At 43.2% G+C, this 25869-nt stretch overlaps 1 long non-coding RNA gene across 2 annotated transcripts in view; it reads right to left on the bottom strand.

Moving 5' to 3' along the window:
• LOC138681836 (uncharacterized) overlaps window positions 1-25869 on the bottom strand; it is a 48764-nt gene that overhangs the window by 17280 nt on the left and 5615 nt on the right. Inside the window, exon 2 of one of the 2 annotated variants that reach the window (XR_011322043.1) lies at window positions 472-559. The exons of the other annotated variant lie outside the window; for it this stretch is intronic. This is a non-coding gene — a long non-coding RNA (uncharacterized lncRNA). The remainder of the gene's footprint in view (window positions 1-471; window positions 560-25869) is intronic. 2 annotated transcript variants of the gene reach the window in all.

Raw genomic sequence — 25869 nt, 5'->3', positions numbered from 1 at the left:
TTGCAATGCAGAGGAGGATGCGTACTCCCTGCCCAGAAAGGACTTCCTGCATAGTTTCAGTCTGAAGAAACACGCACCCGTTTGTCAATGACAAAAAGCTAGAAAGCAATTTCTTAGTCTTAGTTCTTTCTCCTGAGCAGATATAGTCCCATCAATGTTTAAGGTGTGTAAGGAGATTCAAATGGTTTTAACGCTCAGGCTTCTTTTCTAAATTGAATTAAAACTGCTCTGAACCAATATTGCAAAGGACAAAGGTCAAGGCTTTATTTATATAATACAAGGATGTAATGCAATAACCGGCTGTTGGAGACACGTAAGTAAAAGATCAGGGACAAAGCTGCAGACAGGATGTCAGCAGTGCACAGGGAATTAGCCATGCAACTCCCTCTTATTAATTACAGATACGCACATCCGAATCACCATACATCATTATGAAAATGTACCAAGCGAGAGCTATGATTCATACTTTACCATTAACAATGCAGCGAAAGGTGAAAGAGGATGGTGCTCTTCCGGCACCATTAGGTAACCACGGGCGCGTGTTCTTCCTATGTCCAATCTGAAATGAAACAGCAGCCATGGAACAACATGGTAGGAAGGAATTTTCATAACCTCCTGAAAGCACCATTTTTTTATGATGTTACTATATAAGGAGTAAGTATTCCCATACTAATTGTCAGGCATATTTTTCTACAAAACCGCAACAAAAAGTAAACTTCGTTACACCTCACAAGATCTCCAAAAGCACATTCTGTATCATCACACCTGTCAGAGACAAGAAGAGATTTACAAGCTCAGAAAGACCTTGAAAAGTTCAATTTCTAAATCCTGCCTTTGTGCAAAATAGGTTACTTGCTTAACATGGGGCGTACCTTGCAACTCCACTCCCAGTCAAGTACATCTACAACTTCTTGGAGCCCACCATATATGTTTTGGGCACAAGAGTACATCTTAGCTTTGTGCCAAACATTCTCTTGCTATGTTTTTGTCCCCCCAAAATAAAGACACAGTTTCAGCAACAATAGTGCAGAGAAGAGAAAAACATTTTACTTCCCCCACATATTAGCAATATATATAAAGGACAAATTACTTATCAGAATCATTGGCACTCTTAAGTATTCTTGTGCAATTGTTATTGACATCAGTAGAGGAGGTGTGCACAAAAGGCTGAACTTGACCACTAAAAACCCAAGTGACTGGATTCAGTCACAGAGCAAGGAACTATTTCCAAGGGTTGACACCTCTTGCAACAAAGCTCCTTGTGTGTATGAGGTCTGCATAATACCAGTTCTCACAGTAAAAGTGAGATGTTTGTGAGGTAACAAAAAGTTACTCAAAGCATGGAGAAAGAACACACACCACATTTGAAATGATACACATTTGATTGAAATGTCTCTAGGAACAAAGAAATTTAATTGGTTTGGTTGGGTCTGCTGTAGATGCTGGTTTTTCATATATATAATTTTTTTAATGGGAATATCACATCATATTCACATGTTGACTTTCCGGTTTGTGCGAGACTGCCACAAAGACAAAAATCCATCTTCTTGTAACAGAATGTACCTAAGGCTTTACTGCATTATTCTAAGAGCCTGTTGACATTTGGCTTTGTCCTCATGACATCTGTAACTAATGCAAAACTGGAGCCCTTATCAAGGGCTTTAAAATAAAGTTTACCAGCATTAACTGCCAGCTAGCCTTTTTCAAATGCTTTCCATACACTTTCTGCACTAGATTTGGAAAATGCAACTCTTCATGGAGTCTCTAACTGATGGAAAAGACCCATCAAAGCTCTTCTGGTAACCAGGTGTACCCTATTTTCCCAGGAGCAGTGCTCTGCTGGCAGAGAACAATGACTGATGTTCTTTACCTCAAGTGAACTGTACCCCGTAGGCTAGGAGAAAACCGAGCCAAGAATCTGCTCTTCAGCTGAGCTGTTTTACAGGTGAAATCACCAATTATGGCTCATGTTCACCCATGGACTCTTGAAGGAGGCTGTGCTTGGAATAGAAACTCTGACTGCTCCTTGTCATCACTAGTCTCCAGAAAGATACAGTCAAATATAGGCTATCTGTAGGCTTTGCCCAATTCTCAGGGCAAGAGGGTCCCTCTCTCACACAGGACAGCACAGGACCCCCCTCCCAATATCTGAAAGTGCCACAGTGCCTGTAGTCACCTCACCGATGCTTCACAGCTAGTGACAATGAAATGGGGGAAAGCTTTCTGCTCCATTTCCTTTCCCTCATAGCCAAAAATCAGACAACGTTAAGGACATCATTCAGTCATGCGAATATAGCATAGTATTCAATATATAAATTTCAATATATAAATTTGGATAAAATACTTCAAAGCAAGTCTTGGGATTAAACACAAAACTGATATCTTCAGGAATGGAAGGTGATGCTTTACCTTTTATGCTTTATCAGTTTTTTCTAAGCTGACAACACATCTCCAAATTACCATATGAACTATAATAAAGTTTTCAGTCACTGCTACTGTTTCATTATAGTCACCCCAATACAGCTTTGAGATGTAAAGGCCTTAAATTATGATACAGAAAATGATTAACATAAGAGTTGCAAAATTTCTGTGTTAAGGATAATGGGTTTTTTTACATTACAATTCCAGTTCCTCAGGATGGGAACATGCTCAGCTTCCTGAGTTTTTGGCAGCGGCAGCTGCAGAGTGTGCAAGAGAGACTGACTAGCACCCAGTTAGTGCTGTCCTTTAATTTTTATGATCTCCTGTCAGCCTGCTGAGGACAGTCTCTCAAAGACTAAAGTCTACCCTTAAGTTAATATCTTTCACTCTCTACTCATGTGGACTAAAGTTCTGCAATATGAAATATTTCTTATTTAAGTCTCTGCTGAGCATTAAGCAGCTTTTTGTAGAGGTAAAACTCCTGAGTCCAAACCATTCTTTGGTCAGCTTTCCCAGACCCCTGGATCTTCAGGCTGCCCTGACTCCTGCAGTGCATTAACCCATGCTCAAGAAAAGCGCCCCACAGCCTAGGTCAACGTAAAAGGCAAAAAAATATCCAAATGAAGAGGACACACTGCTCTAAGTTTGGTTCCTCTAAACAAAATAGGGAGGTAAAGCACAGGTTTCTGACCGTGCTTTGAAAGGCGTTTCAGCCAGTTTTCCATCTGGTTATCTCAATGCGAGCAATCGCACAGATTTTAAACAAACAGTCTTTAATGAGCTTGGTGACATTGCTACACACATAAATGATCACTCAACATGAAAAAAAAAAGTACAATGGCTGGTTTGGGACTGATGGACTTGCAGTGAGCCTGTGCATAACCAAAAAAGAGAGAGGTGAGAAGAAAGTGAATGCATGGAAACACACAGCCTCAGAGAGAAGGGGATATAAAAGGAAAAAGTAAAATGAAAGGTTCCTTATCATTGCTCAACACCAAAATAGTCAAACTTTTCACATATGATAAAGATTTAAACACAACATGAACAGAGGAAATTATTATTCCAGCTCTACAGAGAGAAACCCAGTCACAAAATACAACTGCTTAAGAAGTGGGGAAACCCCCAGTGACTGGACATTCCCTAACTCAATGCCTGTCTTGTGCACTTTGATGTTTCATGGGGTAGGACTTCTGCCTGCACAATGACAAGCACAAAGGTCCTTGTGTTTGCTTTGGGCCTCCGGCTGCTATTGTAATACACAATAACATAAATTTTGCTCACATTCTTTCAGCAGTACACAGCAAATCTAGCAAATGAACTGCAGCAATCTGGATTGAGGGTCTAGTGTGTCCTAACCAACAATTTCGCCATCCTCCTTGAACAGCCCTTACAAAGGAAGAAGAAACAGAAGCGGGAGCAGAAGGCAATGGCAGAAGGAAGAAGGGAACAGACAGAATGTCACATAGACCCATCTCTGCAGGAAACCTTCTGCTGCCCCCAGGCACCAAACCGCTAGAATAGAAGGAAGGTCATAAAAACCAACCAGCCAACAAGACAAATCACTGCATCGAGAAGCTTACTTCTGGAGAATATGGATGGATGCAGCACAACAGAGTAGAAAAAGGGACACCAGCATCTTGCTTAAATGAACACATCAGCTGAATTTTTTTTTTTTTGTAACAATAAAAGAAAATCTAATTAAATGCAATATGTAAAATAATTCAAGGGAGGAGAAAAAGCTACTACATTCTAGGGGTGTCTTATTACCACCTGCTTTTCAATTGCAAACCAGTGAGCTCAAGTGTATTTAGAGCAAGACCATGTAAGAGGCATTCATGCTATCCAATACCTTAGAAGAACAGGGAAGACTCCAGAAATGTCTCTGTGACTACATCTTAGGAAGCTGCTACAAGCAGACACACAGTTGCTTGGAGGACATCAGAAATGGGATTAACACCCCCATGCTGAGACAGAGTTCATAGCCAGATACCCCAAAGCTGCATTTGCATTCTGCAACATTTAATTGACAAAGACATGCAAGTGAAGGTTTCTCCTGCAAGTATGGGGTGTGCAATCATACTCTCCCTGAGTAACCATTTATGAAATGAACAGTCTGCTCTTAAGGAGGGCAAAATCCTGCCTGAAATCAGATGCATAAATCCTATTGACTTTTAGATGTCTCCAATTTCAGGAAGTAACACGTAATCCTACAGCACAAAAATCATAGCTGTGAAGATATGCTGCACGAAGGGAAGAGAGATGTTTTGAGTACTGCCGTTCTCTGTAGGACATGTTAACCTTTCTAGAACTGGAGATTTTTGAAGTTGTGGTAAGTTAGACTTTTCTACTCCTGCTTCCAGCTCCTCTGAGACCTATTTAGCCATGATTTTGGTTAGAGTAATAGTAGGTATTAGAGAATTGTTCTTTCTCCTGGGGATGGGAGATCACCTCAGCTCTCCTCCAAACAACGTGGTTTTACTCCTCCCCTTCTAACTTCCCACTTTTCCACATCCCTTGTTTGCTTGCTTATGTATCCATCCCTCAGCCAATCCACCAAACTTCCGATTTCTTCTAACTTGAACAAACGCAAGCTGTGCTATAGTGCCCACAAGGCTTTTGTGCAGGTACAATATAAACTTCAGATTTCTTCTAACCTGAACAAACACACGCTGTACTGTAGTACCCACAAGGCTTTTGTGCAGGTACGATATAAAATCAAAAAGGGATTGCTTCTTCATGCTGTAGTCATGTTAGAGGTTACAATTTCATCTGGCTTGAACCTGCCCATCTGTCTTGGACCACTCTTTTATACAAGGCTGCTCCCTGTAAAGCAAAGATACATACGAGGGTTAAGAAGCAGATGGGTGCCAGTGGGGCCATCCAAAGCGTTGCAGAGGTCTTCAACCTCCTCTCAGGAAGACAATCTCTGCGTGCACGCAGCTTGCTGCCGTAGCGGAGACACAGACCCATTGCTCCGCAGAAGCGAGCCAGGTTAGCCGTGACGGGGAGCAGCCACCACGGACAGGTAGCTTGGTGGCCTAATGAGGCGGTCGGCTCCTTCCCCGCCGCAGCAGACGGGTGTCCGACCTCACGCGAAACCGTCACGGCAATTGGAAGTAATTGGAGGTCTTTTCGCCAGGCTCAGCAGGGAAAGCAAGGAGCGAAAAGGGCATGGGTGAACGACTGCCGGGGCTTGGCCGTGGTCCCCCTTGGGGTCGGGGGGTGCTGGTGGCGGGGTGCGAGCCCGGCCATTGCCAATCAGCCGTAACTACTAAGAGCCATTAAAATAAACCCTGGTAAAAGCACTGCTGACGTCCCAGATTATATAAAGGGCCAGTTGTAGACAGCAGCGTTGCCTCTGTGTTGTTATAGACTCCCTTCCACCCTTCTTACTCCATTTCTCATCGGGGCAGTGGCTCAGGTCTCATAATAGAAAGTCCCATGCTTGTCCTGGTCTCACCACACACAGAGCAGGAATTTGGAGCAGCGTTGTTTGGGGAACTTCAGGACTCAATGTTCTCCCGAAGTGGTTTTTGTTTCTTTTAAAAGCATTATTATTTAACAGTTTGATTAAAAATAATACTGAAGTGTGAGAAGGGGCACTTGTGACACACCAACCTGACCTGTTAATTTAAATTCCCAAATGCTCTACCACAGAGCCCCTGAAATGGAGGGCATTTAATAACTGCGTTTGCTAAGGGCATGTGGAGGGGTATTCTTCTTGGACCAAATCCTTTCTTTTTTTGATATAGATGAGACTCTCCAAAACACCCTCTTATCCCCAAGCTGCTGCATAGCTAAGGCGCAAACCTCATCAGCTCCCAAAACCCACAGATTAAGGCTGCTCTGAGATCTTGCAGACACCAGACTGGCAATCCCAGTACAAGGCCCATCACCCAGGGCACAGGTGAGTCTCTTGAGCACGCTACCGCTTCCCCTGCGAGCAAGGAAGGGCAGAGAGGGCTGAGCCGAGCCAGAACTGAAGCTTTTGGACAGGGCTATTGTCTGCATGGAAATAATGAAACCACCATTCCAGACATTTTCCCAGGCTCAAGACAGCCAGCACTCTCCAAGATCAGTGCATTTGCTCTGAGCATACAGCGTGTTTTCCTGCTATGGGTATCTAGCACTCCACAACGTTAAAGCAAACCCAAAAAGCCCTTCCTGACTTTTCTGTAATGGAAGATTACTTAACAACCAATACACTGCAAAACTGATGCACAGCCACTTTCTCAAATGCTTACGTATTTCACCGGCTGAACATAACAGCCTTTTCACTGGGGGACAGTACGACCTCATTGTTGAGAATTTGGCTTAGAAATCATCAGAATGAGAGGGGAAGCTGCAGTCTCCCAGACTGACCCTTCTTCCTTCAGTAATTGTTAATGCAATTGATGCTCTGAGACATTTAAGTTCTCTGTGTCATTTTGCTCCCTGACTCAGAATTTTCTCTTAACCATAAGAGCTAACTGTATTTTGGGTTTGCTCCAGGGTGGAGGGAGCAGTTGGACAGCCTTGGTGATGGCAATGAGACAGCAGGAGTCCCAGTATAGGACAGGGAGGTGACAAAGAGGAGTGTGCAGTTCAGAAGTAGGGACTGAGAATTGAGCACAGACGGGTTCCACCATGTCCCGGGATTATTAAAAGGGCAGAAACAATTACCAAAGAGAAAACAGCATCTAAATTGGCCTTTGGGAAAAAATGGTGTTAAGGAAGTTTCTCTAAACACTGGAAGAAGAGACAAAGCAACCACTTTACAGTGTATGCATAGTCGAGGCAACTGAACCCTCAAGACAAAAGGACTAGCACAGAAAAGCAGAGACTGTGGTCTGGAGAAAGGACATGCAACAGAAAATCTGATTAACCTTGAGGGTAGAATGACTGAAATTTAGTCCTTGGGGAGTTTGGAATAAAATTTTCATCATTCTGTTTTGGAGAAAGGATTGGAAATTACAGCATCTTTACAGGCAGGAAATAAGAAAAAAGCATCAAAACAATATTAAGTTTTTCCAAATCTAGACAACAGCTGAGATTCCCATTTCTTGGTCCCTCGAGCTGCCAGGCACTCATCTTTCCTTTCCAGTAACCCGAGAGGGAGCCAGGTGTCCCCAAGCCCGTTCCCAGGCTGTCAGGAGGTTGCCAGGCTGCTGGCTTCTCCACAAGGAAACCATGGAGCTGGGTACCCTCAACCCGGGCAGCTGCTGGGACACATCTATGCTAAACCTGCAGACACCGGAGCCAGGAGCAGCTTGAATGGCTGGGAGGCACTGAGCCAGCAGAGCCTAGAAACCCAAACTCCCCGAGAGCTTGCCAAGCAGCTTGGCAGCAACCAGGCAAAGGGCCAGCACTTCAGCACAAGTCAGTAGGAACCTCTTCTCTGCTTCGGTATTAGCTAGTCAGTCTTCTCCTGAAGATAATCCTTACCATTCCCACCATGAAGTTGCACGCGTGGTCACTGAGGTGGTCCCACACCCCACTTTCTAGCAGCCCTTTCAGCTGGGTGCAGCAAACAGTTGTCAAGATGTGACCCCAGTGCAGCCAGCGCATCTCCTTGAGTTGTACTTAGTCATACTTGACACTTATTTCCCCTTCCCCTCCAGAGCTAGACTTCACACAGATTAAAGCAATTGTAATCCGTTCTTCCTGCCCTATGTTCTTTGCTAGAGACTGCTTTGTCTCCATCCTTAGACAACACATAATTTTATTAGGGAAGTTTTATAATAGATAGCTTTCCAGTTCTTGAATGACCATTTACTGCTGTAGGATGTAGTTTCTTCATACCCACACAACATCCTCAGGCAAAATATTCTGGTAAAACTAAACATTCTGGAAGGCTTTATAGGATCTATGATCCCAAACTAGTCTTTGAATAGGTTTTATTGATTTGTTTTGGCTGTATGTGAACAAAGAATTGAGGATCTATCCTGCAGCTTAGCTTTAACTTAGGCTGGTGCTGCATTACAGAAAGGGGGACTTTTGCCCCAGTCAGAACTGGGCCTTCAGTCCTAAAGCCAACAACAACAGATGACTCAAATATGACCTTTACATGAAACAGTCGTATGAAAAATGAGCTATGCTAAAACCCAACCTTGCAGCTCCTCTTACAAGGCACACATGCTTCCACTCACTTTCAGGAGCTCTGCTCCTACCTTGTTCCTGGAAACTCAAAAAAGAAAAGACAACAGGAGAGCTTCCAGTGATTTTTCATGATACCCTGCTTGCCTTTTTTTTTAAATCACAATGAATTTTCTTTTCCGCAGATTTCTCTAATCTTTTGCCTGCAGTGTGTCCATTTCAGCCAGCCTCCACTCTTCCCTCTAGTGCCCAACACTGCTTTCTTTGTCAGGGAAGGTGCAGGGAGTTCAGGTTTTCCCCTCTCCATTTCTCTTTGGACCTGACACTGCTTCTGACCCCTGCTTAGCCTTTGCTTTGAAGTGCTTTTTCTGCTCTCTGCTTTCCCACTGGATCGTGTTAACCCTCCTCCTTTCCCCACTCCATCAGTTGGCTTCAATAAGCGAGAGGAGCTCACTGGAACCTCCTCTTTAGTCTTATCAGCGTGCTTTCACTTCTCATAAACCCCTACCCACCTTCCACATAAAACAGTTTGGCAAAAGGTGACCGCTGCAAAGGTCTGGAAACACTGCTAGACACAACACAGGGAACTGCACGAGACAAGCCGGTCGAATAGCTCTTGCGTTTGACCCATGCAACTTCACAGCGGTGTCTAAAAACAAGAAGCCACTTGCTTCCCGCTCCCCAAGATGACTGCCTTTAAGTGTCCTTTTTGCAATGTGCTGTGAACAACGTTACTCTTCTGGAGCTCTGCACCTTTGCTCCTGCTCTATTGCAATTTTAATAGAAAAAAAACACCCCACAAATTTAGCTTAAGTATAGATGACTGATTTGATTCAGTCTCCTTGGTGCTACAGCTCCTAGCTGATGGATGTTCAGGTCAAAGCAAGAAATGGCATCAGCACAAAGAGAATGGTTTGGCTCTCACTTATTAAAGACTCCTGAAAGCTTTCCAGATCTATAAATATTCACATTATTCCCACAGAGGGGCAGAAAGAGAATGATTTGTATCCGTCTAGCTTGTTCTGTTAACACATTCCCATTTTTCAGTGTTTCCCAGTTGGATAAATACCATGACAAACAGAGGAAACCCCTGTGAGAGAAAATACATTTTAAAGTAAATTGCAGTGATGTGTAGTTTATAAATATTTGCAATGGTACAGGGAAATCTCTATTCATCACATTAACATATGCTGAATGCAAAGATGACCAGTCTCCTTTTTTTTTTTTTATGATATTGTTACAGATGTGATGGGGGGGATGTACTGCCACAAATATGAATAGAATTTCCACTATAGGAAAAAAAAATCTAAAGACTTGTGTATGCTATATAAACATGCACACATAAACATACAGACAAAACCACTTTAAAGTAGAAAATGTTATTTTAATTACAACAGTAAATCTTGATTTATTTTCTATACCTCTTTTGCCAGAAAGTTAAACATCTCACAAAATCCAAGTCATATTGCCTGAGGATCAAAAACAGAGAAAATTGAAAGCTCGGTAAACGTTATAACCTCTTAACCACTCCATTAGTGAGAATTGACGATAACATTTAAATAAAAATGCACAAACATTATTTTGCTCAAAAATTACATTGCAAAGATAAAATGTTAGCGCTTGGGAATACCCTGGTTAACACAGCAGGCTGAAGGACTTGTACAGATCTCTCCTCCAATCTCCTAAGCGTTTTTCATTATTGCTTACTAGATTATTAATTATTTTTTAAAGGATTATCATAGTTACAAATTCCAACTCAGGCTTCTTCACTCACCACTTGAGAATACTGCAGCCAATGAGCGCATTTCAGCACACGTACATGATCTGTATACGCACGTGGCTTCGCAGGACACGGAAGCAGCATGTGGATGCTGAGCCATGGCATTCAAACACACCTCCACGGGTAAGGCTGGTTTAAGCAATCCCCTCCCTAACATCTCTGGGCAGGTTAATTCCTCTGTGCCATACTGACGCAGCAGCAGAGGCAATAACCACCTTTCCCTGCTCCCACCTTTTTACTACCTTGGGCATTTCAAGGGTTTAAGGCAAGCGCTACCTTCTTTGCCTACAAACATCTTTCACCTAACACAATAGCTGTTTCTCACAGTTGCTCATTTTCTAGCTTCCATCATCATCATGCAATTAAAGGATATCTGGCATGAGTCATTAAAAACCCACCCCATGAAGCTGTCCAAAACACAAACCAGTCAAGAAAAGGCACTGGGAACTGCACATGTGGAGCGTATAGCCCTTCACTTCACAGCTACCAGCCTGCTTATGTGCAGTGACGACTTCTCACTTTTAAAAATTAAAATAATAACAATACACACAGAACACTCATTCAGCTGGCTGGCAAACAGCTCAACCAAATGGAAAACAGGCTGGGGATAATCTACTTCGATCTACCCATAATCCCTGTGAAAAATCAAGGTGGCCAAGGCCACTTGTGGCTTTCAACACGTTCCCAGCATTGCTCCTCTGCTTGAGGGTTGCAGGAGCCCCAGGTGGCCCTCAGCAGAGCCTTCTCCTTCCAGGTACCTCAAAGATTTTTAGCAAGGTGAATGCTCATGGTTATGGAGCTGGCTAACAGCCATCGCTCATTTTACACTGGCCATTAAGCAGCCTGCAGGCAACCTGCATGGATCCGAAGCTGTTGCATATATTTACCTTGCCTGGGGGAAAACAAGGTAAGCAAAAGAAATGCTGGCAGAAGCCATGTCTTGACTCTGTACACAAGTGTCATCCTGCACTTTCTCATTCTGGCTTCTTATTTTCATTGCATTATGCCCTCGAGGTCTCAGCCTCGTTGCGCTGGACAGTGCAGAAGATGAATCAGCATCTCCCCCGTGAAGCCCGCTGGGCAGAAGCAACCATGTCCTTACTGGTAAGTTCAGGGCACCAGATGAAGGCAGAAAACCTGTGGCCCCGCCAACACCAAAGGGAGCTGTAATGGGCTGTACTCTAAGCCCTTCCACCCCAGCATGAGAGAAATGGCTTTCAAGAACAACAAAGAGTATGTACATTTTGTACCATATTAAAGAAGGAAAATAGCAACAAGGACAAGAAAGGCTTGGGTTGTGAAGGATGTTCCAGCAGAGGTGATTAATGGTGTTGAAAGAAACCCCAACTGTTTTTTCAAATTTCTTTCCAATTAGCCACAAAGTTACTCCCTCCTTTTTCCTTTTGTTTTATTTTTTTTTTCCCTTTCTTCCTTTTACCTGTGTTTGATTTAGAATCAAGGTTGGTGATTTGTGTTATGACAGCAAAAATAAAGGATCTGTGTACTGTATGCATGGGGATTTAAAGCATTGCCTTTGATGGCTCATTAGCTGCATGTGGCTACATGCAACACTGCTCGACTGAGATATATTGCCCAGGATTTAATTCCAGAATAATTTCAAAGGCATTAAATCGAATGCTTGCCCTTTTCACCATGGTATTTAAATGGTACTTTGTATGCCAAGCTTAAAAAAAAAAAAGCAGAGGAAACACAGATGCAGTACTGCTGGAGCGTGTACTGAACTTTGTTAAAATGTTAAACATTTATTAGAATTATTATTTTTTTTAAAACAGTGTTAAACCAGTTGTTACTTCAATTAACTTTCTTTGCTACAAGGGAGAAAGGAGGTTGGGGTTTTTTTTTTTAAACTAACAAACAGCTCTCAGAACTAGTGAACAATATCTCATTTGTTCAGTAAGACTTAAAGATGAGAATGGTCTCAGGCTGGAAAAATAGATGCGCACATTTCTGTGCTGACTGAGCAAAATAAACCAGACAAAGCTTCTCCCACAGTAGAGAGGAGATCAGACCTCAGAGCTGAGCTGAAGGTCACAAGTCTCGCAGCAATCCAGGCACAGCCCCAACGCAGCTACTCCTGCTGGAAGGCTGCTCCGGTACCCGCCGGACAAGCAGTCGTGAGCTCTCAGCTTACAGCCTGGCAGGGAAGTCCAGGGGTGGGAGCCTGCCTCTGATGCACAAAAACAACCCTCCGAAACAGGCTGCACTCATTTACCGCTGATCTACAAACTCTGTTCGGACAGAAAGCCCTGTATTTTCTCATTTTCCCTCTGTTTGTCTTGTCTCTGCAGTTTCAGGGATGCTTACTGGTAAAACACGAGAAAGTTCACTTTATCCAGTTTACAGCCAAACTTTCATTCTGAAATTAAGCAATCCCCAAAGCACAATTTTGCTTGAACATACAGCAGGGACATCTCTCTGCCTAATTCCCCTTGCCTGCAATGGGTCACCCTTCGGTGCAGTCAGTTGGGCAGGGGCAGCTGCCCAACACTGTGCCCACCTGCCTCGTCCCTTTGCCATCCTGCCAGCCATTATCAGCATCCTCGCATCACAAACACAGCAAAATTTCAACATTTGGAACAAGACTTTATAAACAGCATAGCTACTTGCACCATTTTATTTTACGTGTGGTTACAATTGGCTGAAGCTGGTGGTTCGGCTAGAGCCTAAAGGACAGCGGGTGTTACTAGAATTGGCATCCAGATTTGCAATTTAACGCCATTTGGGAAATGTGTGCGATTACCTAGAAATGTGTTTCCATGCATCAAAACTTAGGAATCTAAGGTGGCAATACACTGCAATTCAGGTTCAGCTGGAAGCCATATTTTACTGCCTCAGACATAGGACTTTAGAGCAGCTACTATCAGAAAAAGACGCAAGAGGCAGAAGAATTTGTTTGCATTTTTGTGCCCATTTCAGAGCTCATCATCTGAAATCCTCTTAAAAAAAAAAAACAGCATTAACAAAGGCACCAAATTCCTTCACGTGCCTGAAAATGCACATGTGCACGCACAGAGATCCTCTCCGTTTCTGCCCTGCCTACCAAAGGAAGTGCAAAGGAGCAAATGTATCCGAACACATGGGCTGCATCTGGCTTTGGGTCTCTGCGGGGCTGAGCAGTGGGGGACACTGCAGGGGGGGCAGGGGAAAGGTTGCCCAAAGTGCTCTTTCTGGCTGACTTCCAGCACATATATAATTTAATTGGGAATGTTGCATTACCTGGAACCACTGTATAGCAACAGTTATCTCAGCTCTTTAGTAACTAATGAGAGCTTTTTACAATTAAACCATTTTATCATGTACAACGGTCTGAAAAAAGACCTTGTATTGCACAGGAAGGTCCCAGCTTGTCACAAATATGCAGAACTGAGGCTGGTCCCTAGAGGACGGAGCTTGCTTTGGTTTTCTGTGGAGATTCAAGCTAAGCATAACATGTGCCCAAATTTTGGTGTACCCCGAATGCCGTATCAAAGGTATTTCCCCCCTTTCATCCCAACCATGGGTTGTTTTGACTGGGACACCACATTCAGGTACATCCTGTAGTATGTAATGGCCCTGCAGAGTTTTCCCAAGATCTACTATCTTATGCACTTAAGTAAGGCTTCAGCTTCAGATATGCAGGGTGTAAAGTCCTGCTTTTACATGATTTCATGCCATGTTGAGGAGCGCAATACTAGTGTTTGGGGCAAGTGATTTAATGATATGGGGTTATCCAGAGGTTTAATTTGTCATGCATCTCTCCCACTTGCTTTGTTTCCCTCTTTTCTTTCTTTCTTCAGAGGCAGCATGCTGCACACCACTGGCAGCGAAAGGGCCTCCCTTTGCACAGCAGCAATTCATTTTTCTCAGCTTCTCTCCAGCTAGATATCAATGATTCCTCAGGACCTGCAAAGCCTCTTTAAGACCCTGTCAGAAATATGGAAGCCTCCTTTTTCCCGCTGCTCAGTTAAGCACAGCCTCTGCATTCAGATTACCCAGACTGATTTGTGCATCAATTTCATTCCTTCCCTGTTGATAAAATATTGCGTGTCAGCGTTTTTTAATCCAACGATCTGCCAGCCATGGTCCCATTTGTCTGCTAGGACAGCGGCAGCCCCCAACAAGCAGGCTTAAAGTGATGCCTGATCCATCGATACCTTTACTTTTGGAAGCTAGATTATTCCAGTGCTTAAAAACCAAGTCCTGACCTATACCTTGCACCAGATACCACAGCTGGGAGTGGAAGAAGAGACACCCAATAGATTTGGAGCTGAAGCGAGACCTCTAAAGAGTTTTGTTTTCACAGCAAACCGATCAATTTTAAAGTACTTCGTCCAATCCTGGAACTTTCTAGGGCTGTGCAAATACTTGACTGCCAGGAGATGGATTTTATCATAGCAGCATCCAGGAGGACAGTCAGTTCTGACATTTCCACCTTTACTTGGACTCAGTCATTCCTGTAGCTTGGCAACTTGCATCATGATGTCTCAATCCACGGTGTAAACCATCACACATCCTCTGCCTTGGTACAAGTACAAAGCTTACACCTACTCTCCCGCAAATACTGGTCATCAGGCAGGGGTGTTTTTAAAGAGTTAACGTTCCCCCAGACAAGTCTTTTGCTCAAAGATGCTACTGGATCACAACCTGTGAGTGACAAGCAGCTCCAGTTTTTGCTCTTAACAGTTATTTCTGATCATGCAGAGCCTCCTGTCTCCCACAGCAGCTACTCTGCATTTCATGTAAGTCATTGAAAAAATGGAAATTCACAGGAAACAACTGCAGGCAGAAATGACTACTTATTTATTTTACAAGGATATGCTAGCAGTTAGGACAAACTATCACGTTAGAAATATGCACTTGCATGCAGTAATGTGAACCATAAAAGAGATTAATTAGTGATGCAAACCTAAAATAGATTAATTAAAGTACACTAAACCAGGCATCATTTCCTCCACAACCTGCTTGATTTTAACCTGACTCGCTCTATAAAAGTGTTTTTCTTTGGGTTTATAGTTTGCCCTTTTGTGTTCTCCTCCAAAAGATACTTGCACAGAACAGCCTGAGCAGCACTGTCTATACCAGCAAGGACTGGGTCCTTCATGGCAATTTTTATTTAAAAGGGGAGAATAGCTGCATAATTATTGATTTCGAGATGGGCTTTCAAAACACACAGAGGGGATTAGTACTCCGCTCATCCTAACGCCTGAACTCATGTAGCTTCTTCAATTAACCTGCAGCAGTAATTTAATGATGTGTTCAATGAATCCCAAAAGTAAACGGTGGGCACTTGCAATGCGCTCAGACAAGATTACGCCAACAGAACACGTGCAGGCAGACGCCGGTGGCCAAACCCAAGAGAAAACATCTACTGAGCCCTGAACCTTTTGCCCATTTGCCTGCGATGATTATGATAATGTCACAGTAACACCTCAAAGTCCCAGCTGAGATGCAGAGCTGACATGTTAAATACCATAAAGGTACAGAAAAACCAAGACTGCCTGGATGCCAAAGTGCTTGCTGCTCTCTGGGGAGAGGGGAGAAATTGGAAGAAAGCACTCCTTTCTTTCAAACTGGGGGTGATGGTTGGGAAGGTGAAGGACCAAACCTGCTCTGTGGCCTGTAGCCAGGGCTTTGCTCTCAACTTCAGCACAAGTTGGAGCAAAGTCCAAGGTGAGAGAGGGAATCTGAACGTGAGGGAGAAATAAAAATTGCTCTCTGAAGCTGCAGTCTGCAAATCTGGGGATATGCCATATTTCTCAGATGTGGGGCATGACTACCTTTCACAAGCTGCTGTCACTCTGGGTGCTCTTTTGGCCTGTATCAATTACCTTGGGATGCCCTTTTTTGCCTTGTATGCCCACAGGCCATTGTATGGATAAAGAGGCAGTTAAATTGTTTCCACACTTCTTATTAGAGAGAGACTTTCTCTGCATTCATTCGCACTTCATAACCTATGGCCCTCTGCCACAGATTTGTGATAAGCGTAGAAGCAGCTCTTCCTTACAGTTTAGCTTCTTTAATGTGAAATAGGGATACAACAGTCCACTTCAGTTCCAAATTCAGCCAGAACATTTTTCTTTCAAAAGCAGTAAAGCAATTTTAAGATATTTCCTTGGGGCAGTAGAAATATGAAATACAGCAGTCTCCAACTTTAAAGTAGACTTGGTTTTATTTTTTTACTGTGAGTGGTGTGACATATACCAGCCACAATTATAGACTAATAAAAGGGAAACTCAATTTTCTGTCACAATGAAGATACCAATAAAATTTTAAACATGGACAACACCCATACAATTCTATAAAACCTGAGTGGATTCATAAAGCTCCCTTTAAGAGCACACAGACCCTCACAGAGAATGTTCTATAGGGGTATAAATTATCCAACTTCACTGTAGAAGGGATATGCTGCACATCATGACATGCTCTTCAACATTGCCTCAACTACCTCTCTTAAAAGGTTAGGGATTGTTCTTCAGTACCATCGGGTTGTTTGGCAATAGCAACCTGCCTAGCAACACAAAATCTTCAGAGCAGAACACAACACACGAAGAGAACAGGAACAGTTAATTAAATTAAAGCAAATATTACTCCACTTTATGCAGAAGCCCATAGGGCTCAGCTGAAATCATGATCCTCTCTGAAAAGAGAGAGAGCGTCTCTGCCTTACAGTCTTGGTAGAGAAGACAGAGATGGAGATGGGGGAAAACACTGGTGAGAGGCAGAGGCAATACAGCAACTGCTTGCAAATGCCAGGAGTCCCGTGCATCCTTTCTGAGATTCATTTCTTGAGTGTGAATGGATGCAAGTCTTAGGAGCAAATTAGCTAGAGAAGGAGACCAGGGAAAAGGATGGGCAGAGAGATGGTGAAGCAGGGCAGAGGCGTGGGAAGGTCACATCCATGGGCAGAAAGAGGCTAAATACGCTTGGCACTTGTTTGCCTGCAGCGAGAAATAACAGCACCACACGAAGTCCACTAGAAACTAGCCTGGCACCAAATAAGAAGGGAGGTCCTGCAAAACAGGAGAGGAGTCGCTATCACCTGGTACAGCTATAGGAGGATGATGGGCACCAAACTTTGGGTGGCAAAACAGCAAATCAACTTTCTGAAGCAGCTTTGCAGTGGCATGAAAACTAAAGCAAATAGCCAGGAAGAATATAAGTCTTTTGCCTTGGGAGAGGAGAAAAGGTGGGCGGCTGCATGGGTATATGCAAGGTGCTGCCAGTTCGTAGCAGGCAGGAGGACGTGGAGAGCCCTGGCGAGCACCCCCACAGTTGGGGGGGGGGGGCAGTGGGGCACAGCTGCATGTCAGGTTCTCACCCCGGAGCACTCTCAGCAGTGTGAGCAGCAGCTCCTGAGCCCTACCGAAAGGTCTGTCCTGACTGTACCTACACATCAGACCTGCTTTCTTGCCAGCGTACTTAGAGAAAAAGAGCCAAAATGCTTTCAAGCACTGATAAGAGACATTTTTGCGAGGCATGCCAAGGAGGCAAAAAAAAAATACCATGTTTTGCTTCTGTCTGGAAATGTGGAAACACTGTCCAAACCAGGGAGGAAAGGCCTCTGGGAGTATTTGAATTAGAATCCGAAGACCTGGTTAAGGAAAACGTTTTAACATGCTTAAAAAGCTTTGCTGCATTAAGGCCCAAATCAAGCAAGGTACAGATGTAAGGTAATTAGAGAAAGAGGATTAAAGGGTCAGATTCTTTTGTCATTCAGGAAAAAGGATGCACAGGATTTACCGTTTTGAGGGGCATGCAGAAGATAGAGGCCATTAGCCTGGGCAACCCAAGGATTTCTCTTCCCAGTTTTCCTCCTCCCTGCTGTGTGGGGCTATCAGGGCTCTCCTCTGCCAGATGCCTCGAGGTCCACACCAGATCGAGACACGTTTGCCTGACAGCACAAGCAGCATTTACTCCGGTGTAAATATTAGAGTATTATGCCACAGTTATACTGCAATCATCAGAAAACAAAAGTGATATTTTTTTACTCACAGGCCGCTGCAGTTGGAATTAAAGGAAATAAAACTGCAACAAACAAGAAAATGATTTCACGTAACAAAAGCAACACCACGATTTAGGGTAGTCCATTCTCAAACTCGTGATCTTTCCAATAGGTAACACAATGGTTCTCTTCTGGTGATGAGAAGAATTTGATAGAAACGAAATCAGTACTTTGACCATTTTTTGAGCCATTCTTAGATTTTTTTTTTTTTTTTTGAGGATTGGATGTATCAAACAAATGCCTTTCTAAAAGCCTACTAGTCTACAGGGCACACACACTGTTCCCCTTCAACACCAGTGAGGGCAGTCCTTGTGAGAGCAGCAGCAGTGCAGGCTGTCTGCTCCGCATCTGCCTGCATCCGCCGGCCTCAACAGGAACAAGCAGGAGGACAGCAGGGCCATGGGCAAAGCTTCACGCAGCAGCGTGGCTAACGTTATAGTGCTGTCTGTAGTGAGCATTTTTCTGCATTACAGAACAGGACTGGCATTAACAGTGCTTAAAGGACTTGCACAAAGCATCAGTCTGGTTCTCAGGGCAGCAAAAGGCAGGGGCAGGCAGAACTGAGCAGGTTTTCAGCCAAGCCTTAGTCTCACACAAGCAGCACTTTCCATTTTTCTCTGCTGATGTGACTGAAATACTGCTATCTGTGTGGTACCATACTTACACTCCGATTGACTCGGACACAATTCTTGCAATAACAGAGCAAAATTGCATCACTGGCAGGATGCTGATTCATTTGAAATGGTAAATGATGGAATGGTGAATAACGAAATCTGGGAAGATCTGAAATTCTTATCTTCCATGCATCAAGCAATCAAGAACTGTTAATTCTACTCCTACCTACTCTTTTCCTTTAATGTCATCTTTTCTTGTCAGGGAAGATAAAACAGATGTGAATTCAGGGATTTGTGCTTAAAGTCACTATTGAAACATTCATGTTCACTTACTTTGCATCTGTAGGCATGGAATTTTCAGCAATAGGCCTGGCACTGGATAAAACTAAAAATTAATGATGGAAAAATATTCAAGAACATGTGCAAGAGGCTAGCACTTGCATCAGAAATAGATTTACAAGAGGAAAGCTTAATCAGAGAAGCAGATTAGGATACAACAAGTGTATGTAGAAACCACATCTCCAAATACGCAAGGATGGCACAAGCACGTGGTTTGCTGAACCCAGCTCCCCTTGGTACTGCTGCAAGCTGCAGATGTGAGGTGGCAGGATGCTAAATTTGCCCAATTTAAGGACTCCTCTGGAAGTAATATGTGTCATTCCTGAGTCAGGTTATGGTTACAAGGCCAGCTCTGTCAGTACCAAAGGGATGCCAGCACCCAGGTTACCCAAACCAATATATTGATACAAAACAGTCTCACAAGCAGGATGCAGCAAGTGGTAAGAAGCAGTAGCAACCATTGCTAAAAGATTCTGATAAGAGAAAAATAAGGAAAAGCCTTTTTTATAGGTATCTGTACATCATTAGGAGAAAAGGAAAATAAAATTCCAAAGTTTGCTGATAATTTAAAAACTGAAGATTAAACGTTTGCTTTATCTGTGGCTGTTACACTAGAGTACCATAAAGAAAAATCCTGCTGAGAATTGCAAATACGTCTTTTAAAGAGAATAAAAAATAAAAATGCAAGCCTGATATAAAGTATTTTCAAGAAGTATTTGCAAGCAAAGAAAAACAAAAAAAAAACCCAAGATGCAAACCTCCCAAACTGGAAACAACACAGGCCCCCAGGAATCCCCTCCTGAGAAGCTTTATTGGTTATAGCTCTCATGAAGTCCTTACAATTTCCCACTGTACATATGAATGCAAATAGGTCCAGAGGGTGCATTAACAAAGGACATCATACCAGCTCGAGTGATGCCATTGCTTTACACGGCACGGATGACGTGTGCGTGCCGATCCAACTGCCTTCCTTAGGAAGGCTGTTATTGTATGAAAACAAGAATTCTCAGCGTGGGCTTCGAAAGCCAGCATCGAGAAGCTGTGTCTTTCCTTTACTGCTCAGGACAAAGTACTCTTGGTAAAGCACAGCTGAAATGGGAGGAAGTTTCAATCAAAGCATGGGAAAGAAGAGCTTTGCTGTGCAAGAGGCTGGGATGCATTGAATAGAAAAGGCAGGGGAATAATGAACAGCTAAACCAGCAGAAACAAGAGGATGAATTCAGCTCCTACAGACAGTGTTTCACCAGTGAGATAAGGCAAAACGACGGGGGTTTATTTTAACTTATTTGGTGTCCGACCAGAGAACTATAAATCTAAAGCCCTGGCCAACATGAAATAAGTTGGTGTTACCTAGTTTATTGACCCTCTCACTAAAAAAAATGAAAACGCCAGGAGAGACCCAGGCACTCGAGCAGAACTCCTCATGAAAATGAATACAGTGTTCAGCACAAAGGGTAAATTGCCAAAGAAGGTTATCAAAACCAATGGATAAAGACAATTTTAAAGACACATCTGGACACTGTTATGACAAGAGCAGTTTGCAGAACATGCAGATAAAGTTTTAATGAAATATTCTTAACAAGACAAACTTGCTATGCCTAGTCAGTAAAGGCCACAATTCCTTATCTCTGCAAGTAATACATCACTGAAGCCAAAAGCTCCCCCCTAGAAAACACTGGGCTAAGAAGGTGCTGGCAGAGAATCAGGCAGTGACCACCTGCTGCTATTGCAAGCACACCCCTTTGGCATCAGGGAGAGTAAAATATTTTTTCCCTTTATTAGAGAGGTATTTATTCACTCCAAGGGGTCTGTTTCTCTCAGACAAGGCTTTAGCACCAACTGTGCTGGCAGGAGGGAGACAGAGTAAGAGGCGCCTATACATTTTTATTCTGACACCAACTCACACACCAAGGGAAGGGGATTAAGTGGAAAGAGAAAGAGAGATCTTATCAGAAATTCGAGATGAAGGAAACTACTGAACAACGACAACAAAATATCAATGCGCAACAGCTCTTCCCAACCTCAGGCAGCGTCCAGAGTCCCCAAACCATTTGATCTGGCAGTCAGAAGCAAAGCAATCCCCAGAGCACTCATGGAAATAAGAAGACATCTGATTTTACCCAAATGCAGGAGGAGATGCATCCTGAAGTCACAGTACATAATGCATTCAGAGCGCTCAAGTGTTACGGGCCAGCTCTTCCACTGGTTTTGTCTGACCTAAGCAAGAGCTGCAGCTTCCACAGGCAAAGGCTGGACCAAAACACGACTGCTCAGAGCACAGACGCTGTGATCCAGGTCTGAATTTCACAGGTGCTTGGTGGGGAGGGGACAGCAAGGTGGGGGGAAGCCCCACAGCCTGCTTAGACCTTTTGGGAGGGCACGTAAACGGCTGCAGCTTTTCCCAGGGGGTCTTGTACTGCTTATGGTGTGCCTCTGCCAAATTTTGCAGAGTGAAGCCATCTCTCTTCCAAATCTTCCCACAAGTACTTGCAGCTTAAGATTTTGGGCACGGTGGAGATGACCTCAAATCTATCAGGAGGCTTGAGCCTCACCCTGCACCTTTTTTTTTTTTTTTCCCCCTTAAATGAGCACTTGGGAAATCATTGTTGTTGGCAGAACACCATTATAAATCATGTATTACCATTTTTCACAGAGAACCACTATAAATCAAACCCCTTTTTCAGAGGCAAAGAGCAGAGCAGCACTCCAAACTACACAAAAAGGCTGTAGATCCCAATATACCTATGAACTTCAGAAGAAAATTTATGTTCATCAGGAACATTTTTCACTCAGGGCAGTGAGAAATCCATATGCCCTTTCTGTGGGTGTCCTGGGGAACAGGATGTGCGAGTACAGAAGCCGGACTATTCTTTGGGAGAAATTCTAGAGGGCATTTCTCAGTAAAGAGGCATTCCTGTAAATAAAGGAGACTACTGTATATCATCTCTCACCCAAGGCAGATGCTTTAACGCAAGCCCGAGAGGCAGGACTGCTCAGGCTCAGAGCGTGAGTTAAGTCCTGGGAAGGGATCTGGAAAATGCCACCGCTGACAGGGGAGGGGAGCAGGGGGAAGCGGAGGAAGCTGATTTTAAATCACAGAAACAACAGACTACATGTAGACTACATCATGCCGTGGCAGAAGCAAGTGAGGGGCACTGGTGTTTAATCTTCGTCATTGTTAAATACTGGTTTACCTCTCAAATGCGTGGTGCCCTGAGCAGAGCTTAACTCAACTTCTACCATCAGCTGCACACACAGAAGTTTGGAGTCGGTTACAGGGCACTCATAGTCCTACTTACTGCACATTTATTCAAGGGAACAATCTTTTCCCTCCACTTCAGGGCACCATTCCCCTTCCACAGACAGAGATCATCTAGCTGGAAGGTGACCTCAGTAGGCTCAGCTGGAGTTACCTGGTCTTAAAAGGAGAACATTATCTTATTAAAATCACCAGAAGTTTATCCCTGTGGCTTTCAATAATCAGTCCAGAAGACACTTTAGGCCCTACTGCTACTCTTCTTAATCCTGTTGAACAGCATTCTTCCTTTGCAATTGAAATCCTTCCACACAGGAGCAGCAGAGCCAGAGACGAATCCCCCCCACCTTCAGCCACCTAAATGCAAGGCGTTTAGTGTAAAATGGCAATCTGTGCTCCTGCTCCAGGCAGGCACTGCAGAGAGAGAGAAATCTTACGTACGTGGGTTTATAAAAGACAAGGAATCCCACTATAGAAACACTTCTTTCTTGCCATTGCTTACAGAAGATGCTAGCAGCTTATCATTGCAGTACTGTAATACATAGTAAAACACTCAGAAAGCCTATTTCCTCATCTACCAAAGTTCAGCACACACTCAGTTGCTTTGTTAATCTGAAGTCCTGAAAACAAAAATGTAAATCACTTCACCAGCACAAGCCCCAAAGGTCAAGTGACTCCAGTTTATTCCAGAAGAACAGTTTGTACAAATCTAATTAGATAATTTACAAGTTTTACAGCAAAGCCCCGAGTCATCTGTAAAACAAATTCAGACTAGTGTCATCAAGAAAGTTGCAAAAGTTTTTGAATAAGGAGAACATAACCACAGTATCGGGGAACAAATTTCTCATTTGACTCACAAACCGGACTCTTTTTCATTAACTCTCATAAGGTGACCAGTAGAATCAGTTTGACCTCAAAAATTGAAGTTTGCCATGCAGATGTAAGTTAGTAAAAAAAAAAAAAAGTCACCAAAGGAAGCACTGAGAACAGACATCCACAAAGCATTAGCAGCAGTATAAAAACCACATGCTGCCAAGAAAAAATATGATATATGAGTGACACAAAAGCAATCCACACAAAAAGAGAAAGCCTAGAGAATCCTGATACGTTTCAAGCTGAGACTGCTCCATGCATGTCAGGAGGTCTGTACAGAGAAAGATGATCATTTTAAAGAAAGTAAGGAACTCCAGTTTCCCAATACTTCCTCTAGCAACTCCATAGAGAGAGTTACTCAACCCTTTGCATTATTTCGTTCACACACAGGAGCCTAGAAAATACTATTGTAATAAGAGTTAGCTTTCTGTCTGCAGCTGGGGCAGGAAGGGAGGAACTTCACTCTTAGATGCTCCAGTTGCCCAAAGATTTAAGAGCTTCCACTTGCAACGTGATTGCTTAAGTTAAAAAAGAATTAAAAAAAAAAAAAAAGAAAAGAATTTGAGTAGTATCAGAGGTTTCAGGTTGGGAATTTAAATACATGGTTACTGTGGGTGTTCCCTTTCCTAAGAGAAGATTTACATAGCCAAAGTCTGGCATGTCTCCAAAATGTTTGCTTCTCTAAGAACACAGGGTTACTAGAACAGCCTGTGGTGTGCCCCTACAGCATTTAATGCATTCCTCCAGAGCAGGGAGTTAGGCTCAGCCTAGCTTCTGCCTGGCCAGCCTAAGTCCAAAGAAAAGGCATGAAGTCATGCCCTACAAACCCTCTTCTAGGTAAGCTGTTGGGCTTTGCCTCCCTGCTCAGCTCCAGACTGTCTCAGCTACACTGCCTTCAGCATCTGAACCAGCAACCTTTTTTTCCACTGCTTTCTATTTATATTGTCATACTTATGTAATTCCTTTAAAATTAAACACGCACTATTTATTTTCTGCAGTACCTACAGCATTACTTAGGAGTTGTTACAAGTAGCAGTGAAAAAAAATTATGCCTAAGATAACCTATGTAGAAAGCTTAGGTATGGCCTTCTGTTTAATCACTCTCACTAGGAACTAACTAAAAATGAATCTGCAGTGAAGCAAATTTAAAATGCCTAACAGAAGGAAATTTAGGTAATGCACTACCATCAAGTATTTTGGGGGTTTGGGTTTTAAGTTTAAAACAACATCAAGCAAGGATTAGCATTAAAGTATTTCCAAAATAACAATATGAGATAATGTTTATTCCTAACATGTCTCAGACTAAGTTCTTGTTTGCTTAACACAGCAGCTGCTTGCAAGGATGTCTGCAGGTGCTCCCTACCAGCACCAGTCCATAACCTCAAATATTAAGGTATCAAAACTCAGACTCAGTTTTTCCCCCAGTTTGGATCCCATTTGTGAGCTCCAGCTGTCAGCACTGTCCCCTTTCCAAGGCATGCATCCCCACCGCATGCCATCAGCCCCATCGGGCTGTAAACCCCCTTCCCTCCAGTGGGCGTCCACACTGCTCTACAGGACAAATCTGGACATCTGCTTAACGCTACATATAAGTCAACATTTCTATTTCTATTGACTCGCATTTGGTTTTGTTCCCTTCATAGTCGGGAATCAGAGTTTTTAGATACAGTCTTGTTTATTAGGATTCCTGTGGATGGGTTTGTGGTAAATATGTATTCTTGTAGATACTCAGCCATTAGGGTTATATTACATTGGAGTAGTCCCAGCCTGCTCATGTTCTAACCACCCTTCCACAATTAGAAGTAAGGTTTTAATGAATGAAAAGGAAGGCGAGACTATGTCCCTTCTATTTAAATGCACTAAGAATGGGCAGGCATTAAAAACAGCTACATAACACAACAATTTCTAGCAGAAACAGTTCTCTTACAAAGGTAGCAGATGCTTATCTGACAGCAAGCAAATCATATTCTCAAAACCACTAAATAACTGCACTTCTCTCCCCTGTAAGTGTGTGATTACCAACTTTTATAGATCTTACAGCACCCACCCAGTTAAACTAAAACATAAGCACGCATGACTGCTCCAGAACAATAACCAGCACGGGTTGGGTACAATTACAGGGCGTTTCCTAAGAGCACAGTTCACCTCAGGATAGAGCATTCAACCCAGCCCTACATCGTGCTTAAGCCTTTTAAAACAGACAAAGGAAAATTTAATCTCAGAAGAGCAGAGACTCTCTGCAGCCTTAATAGCAGGTTACATGGAGATAATCACGTACTGGAGATATCCCACATTGACTTAGTGCAATATCATAGCAAGGACCTCCAGTCCATCCCAGCTGTGAAGATTTTAGAGTTGTGTACTTTCAGATGGTTCACAAATATCTGTCCTGATTTTTTTTTTTTTTCAGATCAGTGGAGAAGGCTAGACTTGTTCTCAGCTGCTTTTCCTACCCTGCCACAGTACTCTGCTTGTGTTTCATGTCCTTAGCGTATTTAGCACTAACAAA

This window comes from Haliaeetus albicilla, chromosome 24, assembly GCF_947461875.1.
Source record: "Haliaeetus albicilla chromosome 24, bHalAlb1.1, whole genome shotgun sequence".
NCBI lineage: Eukaryota > Metazoa > Chordata > Aves > Accipitriformes > Accipitridae > Haliaeetus > Haliaeetus albicilla.
This window is presented reverse-complemented; position numbering and strand designations above follow the sequence as displayed.